This window comes from Bos indicus, chromosome 18 (genome assembly GCF_029378745.1).
Source record: "Bos indicus isolate NIAB-ARS_2022 breed Sahiwal x Tharparkar chromosome 18, NIAB-ARS_B.indTharparkar_mat_pri_1.0, whole genome shotgun sequence".
In the NCBI taxonomy this organism is placed as follows: Eukaryota; Metazoa; Chordata; class Mammalia; order Artiodactyla; family Bovidae; genus Bos; species Bos indicus.
The window spans coordinates 62,123,001-62,132,457 of NC_091777.1; the positions used below are offsets into that span (position 1 = coordinate 62,123,001).

Genomic DNA, 9,457 nt, shown 5'->3' on the forward strand with positions numbered 1-9,457 from the left:
CCCAAGTGTTCATTGATCAAAAAAAAATGGAAAAGCCAATGTGGTATGTGCCCACGATAGAGTATTCTTCAGCATTAAAAAAAGAAGAGGATTCTAACACATGCTACAACATGCATGAACCTAGTAAACATTCTACCAAGTAAAATAAGCCTTCCAGGAAAGGACAAATATTGATTGATTCTACTGAAATGAAGCCCCTAGAGTGGTCATAATCATAGAGACAGAAGGTAGAATAGTAATTACCAGGAACTGGGAAAGGAGAAAGGGGGGTTGTTGTTGAATGGGTAGAATTTCAGTTTTGCCAGAAGAAAAAGTCCTGGTTTGTTTGCACAAAAAGTGAATGTATTTAACTTGACTGAAAAGTGAAAGTCGCTCAGTCATGTCTGACTCTCAGCTATTCCATGGACTGTATAGTCCATGGAATTCTCCAGGCCAGAATACTGGAGTGGGTAGCTATTCCCTTCCTAGGGAATCTTCCCAACCCAGGGATTGAACCCAGGTCTCCTGCATTGAAGGCATATTCTTTACCAGCTGAGCCATCAGGGAAGCCCTACGTGATTGATCCACACACTTAAAATGATTAAACTACTCAATTTTATATTATGTGGCTTTTAACACACACACATACACACACACACACACACACACACACACACGCACACACACACACACACACACACAAACTATCTTGGAACCACCCCCTGAGGATAACCACAGAAGAGTCAGGGCTGATAGCCACACAGCAGATGGTCTCCGCCCGCCCAACCCCATCTCCACCCCAACAACCCAGGGGTAAGGACTGTCTTCTGTGCTCAGGACTCCCTGCTTCGGTTCTTGGAGATGTCTCAGCTCCAGCCCTGCATGGCTTAACCTCAGGATCGCTGACTGACGCAGTGCTCCAGGCTCTGCTTCAAGGATCCAGTAAGTCTCGGATCACCCTCTTCTGTAGGAGACTGGGAGCTGAGTTCATATCCTCCCAAAGAGACCTCTGCAACCCCAGAGTGCAGGGGTCAGCCCAGTTCCAGCCTGAGGGTGGACAGCCCCATTTTCTAGATGAAAACAGGAGCTGGGACCTGTCTGTGTTTGTGTGAGAAGAGGTGGGATTTGGGGGGTTAAATCAAGTCTGCAGGCTGTGACTCTTTTTTGACTGGTGCTCAAACAATAGTGAAAATCCCCCTTATACAGAGTTTGTAATGTGAATATTGATGTCAGTCTCCTGTATACTGTTGACCCTCCATATCTGTGGGTTCCTCCTCTGTGGATACAGGGACGACATAAATGACTTGACAATCCTCAGGTTTTGGTGACTGTAGAGATGACTGTATGGTGATTTATACTAAGTTACCATGAGGTTTGCTACAACCCTCTGTGAAGCAACTCTGTGAAGTTGGCTCTATTATTTACCATGGCAACAATTTAGGAAAACAGAAGTAAATATCACAGAGCATAAAATTTGCCATCTTAAAATATTTTAAGCGTCCAGTTCAGTACTGTGGCACATTTTGATGCAACATGTTTTCTTCTCCTCAATCCTCTTACACTTCCAGTAACTTTGAAACATATTAAAAGTCTTCCCTGAGTTTAACAATCCAAAGCTCAGACACGGAAGACTTGCTCAATGTATCTTTTGACCAACTGCTCCTAATCACTCCATTGCTCTGTGGAATTGGACACCCAGGGCCAGTGGCAGATGGACCTTCTTGATGGCTTTGTGTCTTACTTTCTCAGCAGATTGTAACCTGTCAGCTATGTCTAGGATGCTGCATCAGTATGTTCGCCAATTTAGTCAGAAGCTAGTCCACAGGCGGCCGCTGGAGGCCAGAGCAGAGTCTGAGAGTCCCGAAGCTCATCTGAACACCCTCAACCTGGTGGCCCTGGGTGCGGGAAGAACCCTGGGAGCTGGTGTGTACATCCTGGTTGGTGCAGTGGCCAAAGTGAGAGCTGGACCAGCGACTGTCATCTGCTTCCTGGTGGCCGGCCTGTCCTGTGTGTTATCTGGGCTCTGCTATGCAGAGTTTGGGGCCCGGGTACCAGGCTCCAGTTCTGCATATCTCTACAGCTACATTACCATGGGACAACTCTGTGCCTTCATCACTGGCTGGAACCTCATCCTGTCCTTGGTCATCGGTGAGAGGATGGATCGGAGGAGAGTGTGGGGCTTAAGATCAGGTTCTAGGTGGTGGGGTTTAGGTCTTCACTCTTTCATGAGAATTTGATTATCCACCTTATAAAGGGAAGTTGATAATAGTGGCAGGAAAACTCCACAACTTCATTGTTCTCAGCTCTCCCCTGCTTTCCTTAAATGATGGTCCAAGAGCCCACAAGGAAAGGGGACTCTAGGCAGTGGCCAAGAGGGAGGCATGACCCACGGGCTCATCCCCTCACCATACTGAAGTCTCTGCTCAACTGTTTCTTTCATGGAATTTTCCTTTACATCCAGCTTTCAAATTTCAATCCACACCTTCCAGCCCTCCTGGTCCCAACTTCTTGTTACATTTTCTTACATAACATTAATCTCCTCCTAGCATATTAAATAGTTGATTTATTTTGTGAATCGTCTGGGTCTTCCCATGCCAACTCATGAAAAGAAACTCTTTGAGGTCAGGTATTTTGTTTGGGTTCCTCCAAAACAAAATATAGCCCATGGCCCATACTAGGAATTGGTTTATGTTTGTCAGTGAATGTTCCTTCTTCTGCAACTGCAGGCACCGCCTGTATAGCCCAGGGCTGGAGCTCTGTCTTGGACAGCCTGAGGGGAACCACATTTCTCAGGGGTTACAGGGAACTCTCTCTCTGCATGTGCCCTACTTCCTGCCCACCTATGCAGACTTTGTCGCCCTGGCCTGGTGTTGCTGCTCACAGGTGAGAGGGGGTGATGGGATGGGAAGAGTGGGGTGCAGAGCAGAAGCTGAGGTGAGAAAGGCTTGGGGTGGCAAAATGATGGAGAATGAGGACTGGAAAATAGGGTCTGTGATATGAAAGACAAGAAGGCAAGACATTTCCATTGTTGGTACCTCTGACTGTTGGGGATTGATCATTCATAGGTGTTCAGTTCATTTCAGTTGCTCAGTCGTGTTCGACTCTTTGCGACCCCATTAATCGCAGCATGCTAGGCCTCCCTGTCCATCACCAACTCCCGGAGTTCACACAGACTCACGTCCATCAAGTCAGTGATGACATCCAGCCATCTCATCCTCTGTCGTCCCCTTCTCTTCCTGCCCCCAATCCCTCCCAGCATCAGAGTCTTTTCCAATGAGTCAACTCTTCGCATGAGGTGGCCAAAGTACTGGAGTTTCAGCTTTAGCATCATTCCTTTCAAAGAAATCCCAGGGCTGACCTCTTTCAGAATGGACTGGTTGGATCTCCTTGCAGTCCAAGGGACTCTCAAGAGTCTTCTCCAACACCACAGTTCAAAAGCATCAATTCCTTGGCGCTCAGCCTAGTTAACAGTCCAACTCTCACATCCATACATGACCACAGGAAAAACCATAGCCTTGACTAGACAGACCTTTGTCTCTGCTTTTGAATATGCTATCTAGGTTGTTCATAACTTTCCTTCCAAGGAGTAAGCGTCTTTTAATTTCATGGCTGCAGTCACCATCTGCAGTGATTTTGGAGCCCAAAAAAATAAAGTCTGACACTGTTTACACTGTTTCCCCATCTATTTCCCATGAAGTGATGGGACCGGATGCCATGATCTTCGTTTTCTGAATGTTGAGCTTTAAGCCAACTTTTTCACTCTCCACTTTCACTTTCATCAAGAGGCTTTTGAGTTCCTCTTCACTTTCTGGAATTTAGAAAGATGATAATGATAACCCTATATGTGAGACAGCAAAAGAGACACAGATGTATAAAACAGTCTTTTGGACTCTGTGGGAGAAGGCGAGGGTGGGATGATCTGAGAGAATAGCATTGAAACATATATATTATCATATGTGAAACAGATCGCCAGTCCAAGTTTGATGCATGAGACAGGGTGCTCCAGGCTGGTGCACTGGGATGACCCAGAGGGATGAGATGGGGAGGGAGTGAGGAGGGGAGTTCAGGATAGGGAAAACATGTAAACCCATGGCTGATTCATATCAGTGTATGGCAAAAACCACTGCAATATTAAAAAGTAATTAGCCTCCAACTAAAATAAATAATTTTTTAAAAAAAAACCATAAACAGTATGAAAAGGCAAAAAGATAAGACACTGAAAGATGAACTCCCCGGGTCAGGAGATCAGTGGATAAATAAATCCAGAAAGAATGAAGGGACAGAGCCAAAGCAAAAACAACACCCAGTTGTGGATGTGACTGGTGATAGAAGCAAGATCCGATGCTGTAAACAGCAATATTGCACAGGAACCTGGAATGTTAGGTCCATGAATCAAGGCAAATTGGAAGTCGTCAAACAGGAGATGGCAAGAGTGAACATCGACATTTTAGGAACCAGCGAACTAAAATGGACTGGAATGGGTGAATTTAACTCAGGTAACCATTATATCTACTACTGTGGGCAAGAATCCCTTAGAAGAAATGAAGTAGCCATCATAGTCAACAAGAGTCCGAAATGCAGTACTTGGGTGAAATTTCAAAAACGACAGAATGATCTCTGCTCATTTCCAAGGCAAACCATTCCATATCATAGTAATCCAACTCTATGCCCCGACCAGTAATGCTGAAAAAGCTGAAGTCGAAAGGTTCTATGAAGTCTACAGGCCTTTTAGAAATAACACGCAAAAAAGATGTCCTTTTCATTATAGGGGACTGGAATGCAAAAGTAGGAAGTCAAGAAACACCTGGAGTAACAGGCAAATTTGGCCTTGGAGTACAGAATGAAGCAGGGCAAAAGCTAATAGAGTTTTGCCAAGAGAACTCACTGCTGGTCATAGCAAACACCATTTCCCAACAACACAAGTGAAGACTCCACATGGACATCACCAGATAACCAACACCAAAATCAGATTGATTATATTCTTTGCAGCCAAAGATGGAGAAGCTCTATACAGTCAGCAAAAGCAAGACTGGGAACTGACTGTGGCTCAGATCATGAACTCCTTATTGCCAAATTTAGACTGAAATTGAAGAAAGTAGGGAAAAACCACTAGACCATTCAGGTATGACCTAAATTAATCCCTTACAATTATATAGTGGAAGTGAGAAATAGATTCAAGGTATTAGAACTGATAGACAGAGTGCCTGATGAACTATGGATGAAGGTTCATGACATTGTACAGGAGACAGGGATCAAGACCATCCCCAAGAAAAAGAAATGCAAAAAGGCAAAATGGCTGTCTGAGGAGGCCTTACAAATAGCTATGAAAAGAAGAGACGTGAAAAGCAAAGGAGAAAAGGAGAGATATACCCATCTGAATGCAGAGTTCCGAAGAATAGCAAGGAGAGATAAGAAAGCCTTCCTCAGCTATCAATGCAAAGACATAGAGGAAAACAATAGAATGGGAAATATAGAGATCTCTTCAAGAAAATTAGAGATACCAAAGGAACATTTCATGATACCACACAGTATCTATAAAAATACTAAATCACCATGCTGTCCACCTGAAACTATTATGATATTATAAACCAACTACATTTCAATCATCAAACAACAAACTAGGCATCTATTTTCAGTGAGAAGCTCGTGAACTGCAACTAGAGTAGCTCTTGCTTGCAGCAGCTAGAGAAAGCCTTCATGCAGCAAGGAAGACCCAGTAGAGCCAACAATTAGTTAATTAATTAAACATTTAAGAAGAATTCTCCCACAAGAGGGAGCAGGAAGAGTGGAAAGTGCGTACTGACACAAAGAGAGAAAACCCCAGATTATACCACCACCATGGAACAGAATGCCCCAGCTGAAAGGAACCACCAAAGGTTTGAGGAGGTGTCTAATACTTCAACTGGGGCTTCCCTGATGGCTCAGCAGTAAAGAGTCTGTCTGCAATGCAAGAGGCCTGGATTCAATCCCTGGGTTGGGAAGATCCTCTGGAGAAGGAAATGACAACCCACTCCAGTATTCTGGCCTGGGAAATCCTATGAACTGAGGAGCCTGGTGGGCTGCAGTCTGTGGGGTCGCAAAACATCAAACACAACTGAGTGACTTACACTCACTAGTAACATGTCACAGGGCATAAAATTTGCCATCTGAAAATTTTTTTGTGTGCCCAGTTCAGCAATGTGGCACATTTTTATGCAGCATGTTTTGCTTTCCTCAATCCTCTTAAACTTCCATTAACTTTGAAACATATTAAAAGTCTTTGTGTTTAAGAAATCAAAGCTCAGGGACTTCCCTGGTGGTTCACTGGTTAAGACTCTGCACTTTCATTGCAAGGAATGCAGGTTTGATCCCTGGTCAGGGAACTAAGATCCCACATGCTATGTGGTCAAAAAAATAATAATAATAAAAATAAATCAAAGCTCAGAGATGGAGAATGTGCCCAATGCATCACTTTGCCTCCTCCTCCCCATCACTCCATTGGTGGGTGAAATTGGATTCCCAGGGCCAAGGGGAGATGACACTCTTGATGGCTTTGTGTCTTGTTTCTTCTGCAGAACGTAACCTCCTCAACTGTGTCCTGGATGCTGCATCAGTATGTTCATCAATTTGTTCCAAAACTGGTCAGCATGTGGATGCAGGACACCAGGGCAGAGGTTGAGAGACCTAGAGCCGATCTGAACACCCTTGATCTGGTGGTCTTGGGTGTGGGCAGAACCCTGGGAGCTGGCATGTACATCCTGGTTGGTGCAGTGGCCAGAGTGAGAGCTGGACCAACGACTGTCATCTCCTTCTTGGTGGCCAGCCTGTCCTGTGTATTGTCTGGGATCTCTACTATGCAGAGTTTGGGGTCAGGTACCAGGCTCTGGTTATGAGTATCTCTACAGCTACATCAACCATGGGACAACTCTGTGCCTTCATCACTGGCTGGAACCTCATACTGTCCTTAGTCATCAGTGAGATGATGGGGTGGGGAAAGGTGTAGGGCTTAAGAACAGGTTCTAGGAAGTGGGGGTTAGGTCTTCACTCATTCATGAGCACTTTTTCATTGACCTTCATTGTGGGGTTAAGTGGATAATAGTGGCAGAAAAACCCCACAAGTTTATTGTTCTCGGGTTTATATTGCTTTCCTTAAATGATGGACAGAGAACCCAGAGGAAAGGGAGCTGTAGGGAGTGGGAAAGAGGGAGGCATGACCCACAGGCTCATCCCCTCACTATACTGAAGTCTTTGTTCAGCTGTTACCTTCATGGAATTTTCCTTTACATCTGGACTTAAAATTTCAGTCCTCACCTTCCAGCCCTCCTGGTCCCAACTTCCTGTTATATTTTCTTGCATAACATTGATCTCCTAGCATATTAAATAGTTGACCTATTTTGTGAATCATCTGAGTCTTTCCACCCTAACCCATGAAAAGAAACTCTGAGAATATTTTGTTTGGGTTCCCCTCTCCCCAAAATATATTCCACATTAGAAATCAATTTATGTTTATCAATGAATGTTCTTCTTCTGCCATTGCACTTACCACCTGTATAGCCAGGGCCTGGAGCTACAACTTTGACAGCCTGATTGGGAAACAACTCTCCCAGGCATTACAGGGAACTTTCTCTCCATATTCCCTCTTTTCTGGCCATGTACCCAGACTTTTTTGCCCTGGGCCTGGTGCTGTTCTTCACAGGTGAGACAGTGATAGGATGGGAAGAGTGGGGTGTGGAGGGGGAGATGGGATGGGAAAGGCTTGGGGTGGCAGAACAGTAGATGATTAAGCCATTAAAAAGAATACATTTGAATCAGTTCTAATGAGGTGGATGAAACTGGAGCCTATTATACAGAGTGAAGTAAGCCAGAAAGAAAAACACCAATACAGTATACTAGCGCATATATATGGAATTTAGAAAGATGGTAACGATAACCCTGTATGCAAGACAGCAAAAGAAACACAGAGGTATAGAACAGTCTTTTGGACTCTGTGGGAGAGGGAGAGGGTGGGAAGATTTGGGAGAATGGCATTGAAACATGTATAATATATAAGAAACGAATCGCCAGTCCAGGTTCGATGCAGGATACAGGATGCTTGGGGCTGGTGCACTGGGATGACCCAGAGGGATGGTACGGGGAGGGAGGTGGAAGAGGGGTTCAGGATGTGGAGCACATGTACACCCGTGGTGGGTTCATGTTGATGTATGGCAAAACCAATACAATGTTGTAAAGTAATTAACCTCCAAGTAAAATAAATAAATTTAAATTAAAAAAAAAAAAAAAAGACCAGAAAGAAAGATCTGTGATATTAGAGACAGGAAGGCAAGAGAGAGACCGTTATTTCCCTTTCTTGGCATTACTGACAATTTGGGCTGGATCGTTCATAGTTGTAGAGGTGTGCATTTCAGGTTTAAAAAAAATCATTGTTGGATGTTGGGTAGCATCTCTGACATTTACTCACTAGATATCAGTGACATCCACCCACACTGTGAAAATCATGATTCCTCAAGACATTGCCAAATGTCCCTTGGGGGGATGAAATCATTCCTAGCTGAGATTCACTTACTTAGATCTATTGGTTTATTCTCGGTACTGAGACCAAAGATGTGTTTTCAAATGAGAGGAATTGGTTGGATAACATCACCGACTCAATGAACATGAGTTTGGGTAGGCTCCAGGAGTTGGTGATAGACAAGGAGGCCTGGTGTGCTGCAGTTCATGGGGTCACAAAGAGTCGGACACGACTGAGCAACTGAACTGAACATCACATAAAATTAAACATTTTTCCCAGCTTTACTGAGATACAAAAACAACACTGTCCAAATTTAAGGAGTACCCATGATTTAGTTGATGTATATGTTGTGAGATTATTGTCACAGTAAGACATTAACCATCTTACAGTGTGTGACTCAGTGGGACTTAATACATTCACAATGGTGTGTAACCATTACCTCTGTCTAGTTTCAAACATGGTCATCACCCCAAAAGGAAACCCCGCACCCACTGAGCAGACACTGTCTGTCCATTGGCCATAACCCCACAACCCTCAGCCCCTGGCAACCACTGGTCTGCCTTCTGTGTCTATGGATTTAGTTATTTTGGGTGTCTCATATTCCATCTTTCCCACAGGAGTACTGGTTCTGAGAGCTTGTGAGTCGACCCTGTTTTACAAAGTGTTCACAGACATCAACATTTTGCTTCTCAGTTTCCTCATCCTCTCTGGCTTCATTAAGGGAGACCTACACATCTAGAAGCCCACAGGATAGGACTACAAATGGAACACATCTGAATCCACAGACACCTCTAGGTTAGGAGGGTTCTCTTGGCCATTGTAATGCCTGTGCGGTATGGTGCAGAGCTGGGAACATGGTGGGGACTAAAGACACCTGGGCTGATGGATCCTGGTGTCAGGGGTCTTGGAGCCCAGGACTTGTGGTATTAAGGGAGGAGTCCAATAGAGATGGCTGAACTCACCTCACCCACATTCTTCTTCATTCCTTCT

The 9,457-nt window shown here is 44.4% G+C and overlaps 1 pseudogene; it reads left to right on the plus strand.

Annotated features, from left to right (window-relative positions):
• The first annotated feature begins 1,748 nt into the window (after nucleotides 1–1,748).
• LOC139176994 (cationic amino acid transporter 3-like) lies at nucleotides 1,749–9,206 on the plus strand (annotated as a pseudogene).
• The last annotated feature ends 251 nt before the right edge of the window (nucleotides 9,207–9,457 follow it).